Source organism: Octodon degus, unplaced genomic scaffold, assembly GCF_000260255.1.
Source record: "Octodon degus isolate 3935 unplaced genomic scaffold, OctDeg1.0 scaffold00006, whole genome shotgun sequence".
Lineage (NCBI taxonomy): Eukaryota > Metazoa > Chordata > Mammalia > Rodentia > Octodontidae > Octodon > Octodon degus.
In genome coordinates, this window is record NW_004524582.1 from 15,321,180 (window position 1) to 15,331,553 (window position 10,374).

Sequence of the window (10,374 nt, forward strand, 5' to 3'; positions counted from 1 at the left end):
TTTGTTTGTTTGTTTGTTTATTTTTGATCACACAATGTATTCCATTTCACTTGTCCAAAGAAACATAAATAGCATTTGACTATTAGAAAGAGATGTCTAGTATTTCATTTGATATTGATTTCTTGTAGAGAGAATATTAATGTCAGTGAGAAAATATGAAAACATCAGTGCAGGATTTAAATGAAGGTTTGCTCATAGCCAGCCACTATGTCTTTAAAAATCTACATATACATTTCAGAAAACAATATTCTTTGTTTCTTTCTTCCGTTATTATTATTATTATTTTTTTTTTTTTGGCAGAACCGGGGATTGATCTCAGGCCCTTCCACTTGCCAGGAAAGCACTTATTCTGCTGAGCTATTTTCCCAGCCCAAAAGTCCAGAAGGATTTTATTTTTCACCTACTCAGGATGCACAATATTCTTTCTTTTTCTTTTTTTTTTCAAGTTGGTAAGACAGTTTCAATAATTCACACATTGCATACATTCTTCCTAGTGGTTAATTGCTGTACAAGATGCAGACATGATATCCTATTTACAAAGACCATTAGAAGAAGCCCTTCTATTCATTAAGAGAATGTAAGTATATATCTATCCTAACCACTTTGAACACACAGGTACAAAAAGGACATTCATCTGTATACCCTTTTTTCAATTAAGTTTCATTATTTGAATATTATAGGTGTGTAAACTCAGCAAAATATTCTAAAAGAGTCCAGTAGCCCGTAATAGTATTGAGTCTTCCGCTTGGCTGGCAATGTCAGAAATTGTTTGCCCAAGTCCCCTACAGCTCCACATAACAGCATGGCTTTACTTTTATATTCCATTTTTATACTTTTCTTCTGGATGGTTAGGACCAAGGTAAAGCAGGACTTACACAACAAGAGTTGTAGCTTTTGGGTCTGATAAGGTCAGTGAAATCCCTTCAGGATTTATCCTGAGATACTGTACCTCAGATTGTAGAACTTTTGTCAGTGCCAGCCACGTGGATGAGTCACGGCCATTGCTTGGCCAATGTGCTCACTGTGAAAACCTGAGAGAATGTTTTCTCTCCATGTGACTCTCCTTAGGTACACTCTACATCATCAGTCACTTTCCTCTTTGGCCCCATAATCTCCTTGATTAGAAACTTTGGGACACTACCGAGTTACATGATGTAACAGTACAAGTTCTCATATGTTCTGAGTCTTAATTGACCTTGGAAGGCTAGGGCCAAAAAGTTGGTTTTCCTTGCAGTTCTCCCTTTTCTCTTATTTGGTCTGAAAAGTTCAGTTGTTATCCATCCAGAAGACAAGCTTATTGTTATTACCATACAACCTAGGCTGTTAAGCTTAACCTCACTATTTGTCTGAATATCAAACATCTTAGGCATAACTAGGAACAGGTATTTTTCATCAAGTATTGATATGTTGAACTTTAAGTCCCTACAGAATATGATAAAGAACATGTAAAAATTAGAATATATTTTAAAAATAGGTATGAAGAATTATATACTTCTTATGTTTATGCATAAGTCCAAAAATCTAACTATATACAACCTTGAAGCAGGACAGTCCCACAATATTCCTTTTCTTCTCTCTTGCTTTCATTCACCACCAACTTCTTTTGAACAATCATCTACCTTTGAGACAACACAGCAGAAAGTAGCATGTTATGTCAAGCAGCCCGTATTCAGAAGACTAGAATGACAGGGACTCAAACCATGAAACTACTATTACAGATTACCAACTGCAGTGCAGTTGCTTAGTTCACAGGTATCAGTATATATAGTTAGTCAGGGTGAAAATCTTTCCAATTAACTGATAGATTCAAAAATCTTCTGGACATTCTCAGGATCATTGCCTTGCTCATCTTCTACATATAACGTATGACTTGACATATTCATGTTTCCTAGCTCTTCTCCTTTCCATCTCTACTGGACTCTTTTAGAATATTTTGCTGAGTTTACACACCTATAATATTCAAATAACGGAACTTAGAAAAAAAGGGGTATACAGATGAATGTCCATTTTGTATCTGTGTACTCAAAGTGGTTAGGATAGATATATAGTTACATTCTCTTAATGAATAGAAGGGTTTTTTCTAATGGTATTTGTAAATAGGATCTCAAGTCCGCATGTTGTACAGCAATTAACCACTAAGAAGAATTTATGCAGTGTGTTGGTTATTGAAACTGTCTTACCAATTTGATTTGAAGCTGTCTCATTGCTATCTGTTTATCAATAAAATTATGAAAAAAAGCTTCACTAAGTGCTATGCTCCCTCATTCTAAAATTATTCAAGGCAAATATAAACGTGAATATAAGAGTAAAGATTAAAATTAATAATTGAGAAGACAGTCATAGACAGATAAATTTAAGGCTCAGATTCATATTGTTTATAACCTCACATAGTTTTATTAGACTTAAAATATAATTTAGCTTTGATATTCCTAATCCAGGAATCTTTGAAAAACTATCTCATTTTAAATGTTGAGATATCAAGAAAAATAGAAAGAGAGTAAGGAGGAGGAGGAAGACGAGGTGGAGGAAGACCATGCATTATGACATATCCTGTCCATGACCGCATTGAGAGGCTGTACATATTTCAAGCAACTTTTCCCTAACTCAAATATTTTCTTACAGACCAACTTTTACCAATGCAGTCTCAGATTCTAAATAATTTTGGCTACGATTGAGTTTGCCCCAATTTTATTACCTGACCTTTCCTTTGCAAAGGATAAAGATTAATTTATACCAAAGTGTTAGGAGTGAAAGTGATCCTGTCTTAGGAACAGATTCTTGATCCAAAGAGCATCGTGGGTGAATGGGTCCTCTGAGTTACATGGGGCCCCATCTTGCCTTCCTTTTCGGCAAGATGTCAAGATGTCCTCTCTCCTTAGAGTAGAGGAGCTGAAGCTGCTAAGTGCCTGAGTGTGCAGTGTTTTGGGTTCTTAAGTTTAATGCACTATATACATTGCATGAAATTATGACAAAGGAAAAGTGCTTGTGGAGAGATTTAGTTTTTTACCCTCATACCAAGCCACATTCTTATTTGCAGAGGAGGGCTAAGCGGTACTTTAAGGGGCACATGTCTTTTTGAAATACTGAAGAAAGGCTCCATAATATGCTACTTGTTATATTTTGTGCAACAGTGGCACTGAATTTGGGAATATTCAGAGCCTAAATCCTTTCCTTCGTGGAAAAAATAATATGGGTAAAAATAATGTAAGTTAACTCCTGTAGAGAAAACTTGAAAGGCCGATGACCTGGGGTCAAGGGGACTTCAGATTAATAAAGACTCCTTCCTGGTCTTTTGTTATAGCTAAAGCAGCAGCTACAGGTTTTTAAGTCCAAATTCACGAGAGGAGAAAGCCATCATCTTGAACAAATGAACAATTCGTGGGTATGATTTTAGCAAGTTGCTTGGTCTTCATTTCTTTTAAAATGGATTTTTTTTAAATGATTTTTTTTTCTACCAGGGATTGAACTCGGGACTCTGAGCTTCCCAGGCAAGCTCTTATTCTACTGAGTTATCTTCCCAGCCAAAAAGGAAATATTTTTCCCATAATTTTACTGATAAATAAATAGCAATGAGACAGTTTCAAATCAAATTGGTAGGACAGTTTCAATAATTAACACATTGCATACATTCTTCCTAGTGGTTAATTGCTGTACAAGATGCCGACATGATATCTTATTTACAAACACTATTACAACAAATCCCTCTATTCATTAAGAGAATGTAACTATATATCTATCCTAACCACTTTGAACACACAGATACAAAATGGACATTCATCTGTATCCCTTTTTTTGTTAAGTTCCGTTATTTGAATATTATAGGTGTGTAAACTCAGCAAAATATTCTAAAAGGGTCCAGTAGCCCATAATAGTATCGGGTCTTCCGCGTGACTGGCAATGTCAGAAATTGTTGACCTGAGTCCCCTACAGCTCGACCTAACAGCATGACTTTACTTCTTATATTTTGTTTTTATACTTTTCTGCTGGATGGTTAAGACCAAGGTAAAGCAGGACCTATGCAACAAAAGTTGCACCTTTTGGGTCTGATAAGGTCAGTAAAATTCCCTCAGGATTTATCCTGAGATCCTGTACCTCAGATTGTAGAACCTTTGTCAGTGTCAGCCATGTGGATGAGTCACCAAAAAGGAAATATTTTAAGCAGAATTCTCTATACTAACTTTGAAACCATAGTGAAGGTACTCATTGAGAAATAGATTAAGGATATATTTTTCTGATTAATAATAGAAAATGTCAAAAAGTGGAGAGTTTGAAAATTCTTTCTTATTGTTAATGGTGACTGAATCTAGGCTAGGTAGGCTGGCACCTGGTATATTTAGGTTCACATCTCTAATGTGAAATTAGAATTAAAAATTGGAATAATCATATGCTATGTGCATGACTCTTCTAGTTAATTCTTGTTTTCTTTTTATAGCAAGTATTAAACATATTTGATTGACTGTGTGTGTGTGTCCACTGTCATAGTTCAGCAAAAAACCAGAATTTTAATAAGTAAATAATCTATTTTGATTTTTTGAAGTTCCAGAAATAAGACAGAGAATGATAAATATAACAATAAGGAATTGTGTGAGAAAGGTAAAAATATATTCTTATAATCTTGTTCTTTTATACATATCCTTATATATAAGAATATGACAATTATCATAATCATAATGATATATTCATATATAATTGTTATATTATATTCCCATGAAAAATCATTCTATGGTCCTTTTTCAACCTCAAACATCCCTCCTGTTTTATACTGTAACATCCCAGTAATGCTTTCTGTTTTTTATAGTGATGCACAGAAATTGGCAGAGGACAACTTGTGTAGTTGAATTAACTCACCAATTGTAGTGGTTAAGATTAATTGGGCTTGGCCAGGGAGACAGCTCAGTAGAATAAGTGCTTGGCTGGTAAGCACAAGGGCCTGAGTTCAATCCCCTGTTCCACCAAAAAAAAAAAAAAAAAGATTAATTAGGCTGACTTGATCGGCTTGGGATCTGCCATGAAGATTTGTAAAGCACAATTCTGCATGTGCCCGGGTGGATTCTAGGTTCTACATCTGGTCTCCTGCTACTTTCTCAATGGTGTTCTTTTGCTCTGATTTCCTGCCACCATGAGCTAAGCATTACATCTTGGCCCTACCTCACTCTTCTGCAGGGATGTTCCTGTCTTGGAACTAGGTGATCATGGATGGAGTCTTCTAAGACTGTGAGCTAGATAAAACTTCTCCTCCATTAAACTGTGCTAAGTACTATGTCTTGGTGATGAGAAGGTTCACTAATCCACTGATCCACAGTCTTCCATCTTCTATCTGAGCAATTTAGAAGAGATCATCACTTGTAAAGATAGGATATCTGAGTTAGTTCAGGTCCTGTAAGCCACCGTATTAATTTCTCAGAATTCTGGAGTCTGGAAGTCCAAGATAAAGGTGCTGGAAGGTCCAGTGTTTGGTGAATGACTGCTTTCTGGTCTGGAAGTGACCATCCTTTTTGCAACCTAGGCTGGCAGACAGCAGAGAAGGTGGTGGCAAGTTTTCTTCTTTTTACTTTTTATTTCATGTTTCTTTTTTTAATCTGCGCAATAGCTGCATTGGGAGCACTCTGTCCTCATTACCCAATCTCTTCCTAAAGGCCCTGCCTCCTGATACCCATCATAGTAAGGATTAGATTTCACCCTGGGGTGGGGGTGCCAACATTTAGTCCATAGCATGGACACTCATAAGGAAGTATGGTAGCTGTTTTAGATTTTGTCAGAGATGTGTGCTCTTAGAATTCATAATGACCTGATAGAGTATTTCCATTAGATGCAAAATTCCCTCTGCAGAATTATGATAAGGGAAGAGAGAAATGAGAAATACTATCTTGATTCAAGAATAATGCTGCAAAGTCTGAGAGAAAGTAGACCTGAGAGTACAATGTCCTTTACTCAAATTTTCTTCAAGCTTCATGTCTGAGAATTCTAAAAATGGCTACAAGAGTGACCCAAGAAGAGAAGACCATCAAACTCTCATGAAGAATCAGGAATCCCAGCTTTCCAGGATTACACCCAGAGAGCAGGGTGTAACTCAGAGGTGAGGAGAGCCTGTCTTCACTTCATCATGCAGGTGACAGTGGCAGCCCTCTCAGGACCAGTGTCATGGGATAATAATTCATATTGGATTAAAAAAAAACAGTAGAGACTAATTTCCAAATCCCTTACCCTCATCCTCAAATGACTAGGATGACAGTAACAAGACAGAAGCAGTAACCCAAGGTAAGAGAAGAAACTAAATTAGCTGTTTTTCCCTGTTTGTCTTTGGCAGCTGTGTTTCTCAGAGAGAAGGGTCCTTAATTGTGGTGACAGTTTTCTGAACTTCTGAGACCTTAGAGATGATAGGGAAGGAAGGAGCTAGAATAATGAAGGTAGGAGCCACCTTGTATCAGAAAGGGCTGCAGTGATGAGCGCTTGACGCTCGGTGAGCATGCCCAGGAGCCTGAGAATACTTAGCGTGAGCTGGACAGGAAGATGCACATGCTCAGGGAGTAACATGTGCAGCTCTGACTGAAACCTTCCCTTTGTACCATGCTAGGACCTGGCCGGGGTAACTTTACAGATACAAGAAGAAATTACTCGGAAGTCTCTAAAAGGACTAAACTCCAATAAGATTAAGAACTTGTAAAAGTGCTCATGTTAACACTGAGAGATCATTTCAGGTATGTTTAGGTACATTCTCCATAAAAGGCTGGTCTCAGAGAACTTGTGATCCTCACTGCAGCAGTGAAGGCTTCTGTTTCCTCATACTTCCGAGGCTCCCCAGCTAATGCACGGAAGAATATAGGTTTGCGTAGGAAGCATGACAAGAGTTTCTGAGAAAAGTTGCTCCAAGCAGACCTAGAAATTACTAGATGTTTATTTCACTTGCAAGATTGCAGGCCCCACTTGTGAGCCAAGGCTTTCTTTATTAGTATGAATTTTTAAAAATTGTGTTAGGGAAGAAAGAATTATAAAATTAAATTACAGATTTATTAAGTTGTACATGGTGTTCATTTATAAAAGAAGAACCAAAGAACAGAAGCAAGTTGGAGCAGAAGGGGTGTCCAGGGCAAAGGAGCAGGGGCCCCTGTGAGGTGCCTAAATACAAGGACAGCAAGAGAGGGCACTGCCCGGAACAGCCTCAATCAAACAGCCTGGCTTTGGAGCAGGACCCTTGCTCCAGGTATTTATGACCTCTGAGCCATTAAAATGACACAGAATTTGAGAATTTTCAAGAACTTTCAGGTCAGTGTTTGTTTTGTAGCTGGCTTGGTGCAAGCTCTTCAGTACCATTCAAGCTGTGCAGCTGCTCCAGAGTCCTGCAAAGCCTCCAATCCCTTAAACTCCTTTCCCTCCTGTGATGATATAATACTTAACCATGGCAATTCCTGTTTTCAATTCAAACACCAATAAAATCCCATAATATGTACTTATATAGCTCATATTTTAAGACTCTACATTATAAAATATTTAAATACTAATATAAGTAGAGAAAACAGTAGAATGACCTTTTGTATATGTATTACCCACCTTCAACAATGTGTGTTATTCATATAACATCTACATTCATACTAAATCATTAAAAATATATGCTGTGGCACAGACCATTCAAAACTTGCATGAAAGTCAGTATAGATCACAGGAGTTATAAGTACAAAAGCCATGCCATGGTGACATATTATGGTATCTGTAGTGAGACCCATGTGGCTGGAACTATGTGACCCAGGAAGAGATCAGTGGGAGATGGGCTCAGATGCTTCAAAGTGCAGGTGTCACTTGCTTAAAATCTACACATCCCTTAGATATACAGCTACTTTGTCTTAGTTTAATGAGAAAAAAAGTTTTGTACTAATATTGTTTGGACAAGATATCATGGCTACATCCTGTGCTCTGAATAACTACTATGAAGACAACAATATGCAATGTATTAATTTTTTTGCAATCTATTAATTATTGTAACTGTCCTTCTAACCTGTTTTGAAACTGTTTCATTGCTATTTTACCTTTTTTTCTCATTAAAATGAATAAATTTTTTTAAAAAATCTACATATCCTTGTGTCACTCTTACAGCATTTTTTTCCTGTCATTCCCACTACAACATTATCCCTACAAACCCAGTCCTTTACATAGTCATCTGGGTAAGTACATGGTGTTGCTTCAGGCAAAAGCATGGCTAAGCTGTTGGCCAAAGCCAAGCCACACATGATGATCAGAGCGTTGGCTCCAAAGTCACCCAAGTGGGCAGTAGAGAAGAAGAGAAGCAGAGCACAGGGCCAGAGGTAAGTAGCATGGATCCTGAGGTGAAAGGTTTCTGGGTTTTGGTAAAAAACAAGTGAGGAGAGCGCTTCCTCCCCCACCCCACCATGCGAGGCTGCAATGCATAATTGGAGTGTGTCCCAGGTTCTGCTGGGGAAGGTCCTCCTTAGGAATGTCATCTGACACACAGACACTCAAAGTAAGATCCAGGAAGAATAAGATGTGTGAAAAATAAGAAAATAGAGAAACAGATGGAGGATCCTTATCAGGAAAACAGAAGGAAAAAGCTGCCCAGCAGTTCAGGTCAGATGTGTGGTGATGGATTTGATGAACAAAGTCAGAGAGAATATTGGCAGCCAAAGACTGAAATTTCTGGGACACTGGAAGATGATTTTCTTAAGCCTAAATCCTGGAACAAGAAGTTATATGATTATAAAGCCAATATGTCAGACAGATGGGGACACAGTGGTTATAAGGAGTTATACCCTGAAGAATTCAAAACAAGACAGTAGTGATCAGCAGGACATTACCAATGGGAAGAAAGCATTTCAGATAAAACCATCTACCCATGAATCCCTTAAATATAAGAAGTCTCACAAAAAGAAGCAGAAGAAGAGATCACCCAAGAAGCAGAAGAAAAGCAAGAAGGAAACCACAGATGTCACAACAGATTCCTCAGTTCTCAGAAGAAACTGGTGCTTCTAGTACCAAGAAGAGGAAACAACCACATAAGCACAAGAAAAAATCCAGAGAAAAGTCCCCCCAAATCCAGTTTTATTCTTAGGGGCAGAAAGTCACATTTCCCAGTCAGACAATTCAGTACCCAGTAGTTCTGAAGAAAATGAGCAAAGAGACACCAAAAAAAAACCAAAAGGAAAAAGAGAGGAAAGAGTCCATGTTCCTACTGTAGCTAACAATGCAGTACAGAGAAGGACAAACAAACGCACAAATTGGAAAGTGGCTACAGATGAAAGATCCGAGAGCTCAGAGGATGATTAAATGGGAAAGAGACCTTCTTATTTCCCACTTGACTCTGGATATTTACAGCTTGCACACCTAGGAGTTTCTGCTGGTGACTCCTTCAGCACCGGGAGTTTGAGGTCAGGGTTGTTTTGTGCCTTTCATATAAGTTTTGACAGATTCCTTCTCTTCTATTTTGGCCTGTTAAACTTGATCCCTTTTCTTGTTAATAGGGAATGTGGTATCTGTTATGAAGGTTTCTTTTTTTTTTCTTTTTTTTTTTTTTTTTTTTTCCGGCCAGCTCTTTTTGACACACCCTGAGGGTGGAGCTGGTGCAGCATGTGGTGCCGGGGATCAAACCTTGGGCCCCTGTACCTGCCTAAGCTTTCCTAAGCAGGTGCTTTAGACTGCTGAACTATCTTGTCTGCCCCAGTTATAAAGGTTTCTTGAAGATATTATTTTCTGCAATTAATCACATTTAGTATGGAGTACATATATATAGCAAATTAAAGGACCCAGAAAGCTAAGCCCAGTATTGCCCTGGGTACACTATTGGAATGTTGAGTTGGGGGATATTATTGCTGGGGTCAAGATGGATTGGCAGCAGTGTTATGTGTAATGGTTGGATAAGGGAATGCTGAATTGCTCTCTGTCATTTGTATAGTAGGTGTCAAAGCTTGTCTTCAGCCTTGGTGCTTTGATCCTTGTGTTTTGATCCTATGACTGTGGTCTGATTTATTTAATGAGGAAATGGGCATAAGAACAAACTTTTCTTTGTTGGTGACATCCATAGGCAAGTGTTAAAAGGGACTAGGGCTTTCTCAATTTCTTAATAGGCCTAACATCTGGTAATTGGGTCTTAAATTGTTCTTTAGTTCTATTGTGTGCTACCTAAATGGACTTGTGTTTGCACTTATTTCTTTAGTTTGTTGGAAGTGATTTCCAGAAGAATTAAGGTTTATGCTAATTATGTTCTGAAAGAAGGTTCAGAGAAACAGCCATGTAAATGTCTTTTTCTTTTTGGGGGAAGGTGGCTGTAATGGGGATCAAACCCAAGGCCTTACATAATACCAGGCAAATGATCTACCATTGAGCGATAACCCTACCTCGTTGTCGTCCCTGTTTTCTAATTTTATTCAT

The 10,374-nt window shown here is 37.9% G+C and overlaps 1 pseudogene; it reads left to right on the top strand.

Moving 5' to 3' along the window:
- The first annotated feature begins 8,394 nt into the window (after positions 1–8,394).
- On the top strand, positions 8,395–9,273 carry LOC101591430 (annotated as a pseudogene).
- The last annotated feature ends 1,101 nt before the right edge of the window (positions 9,274–10,374 follow it).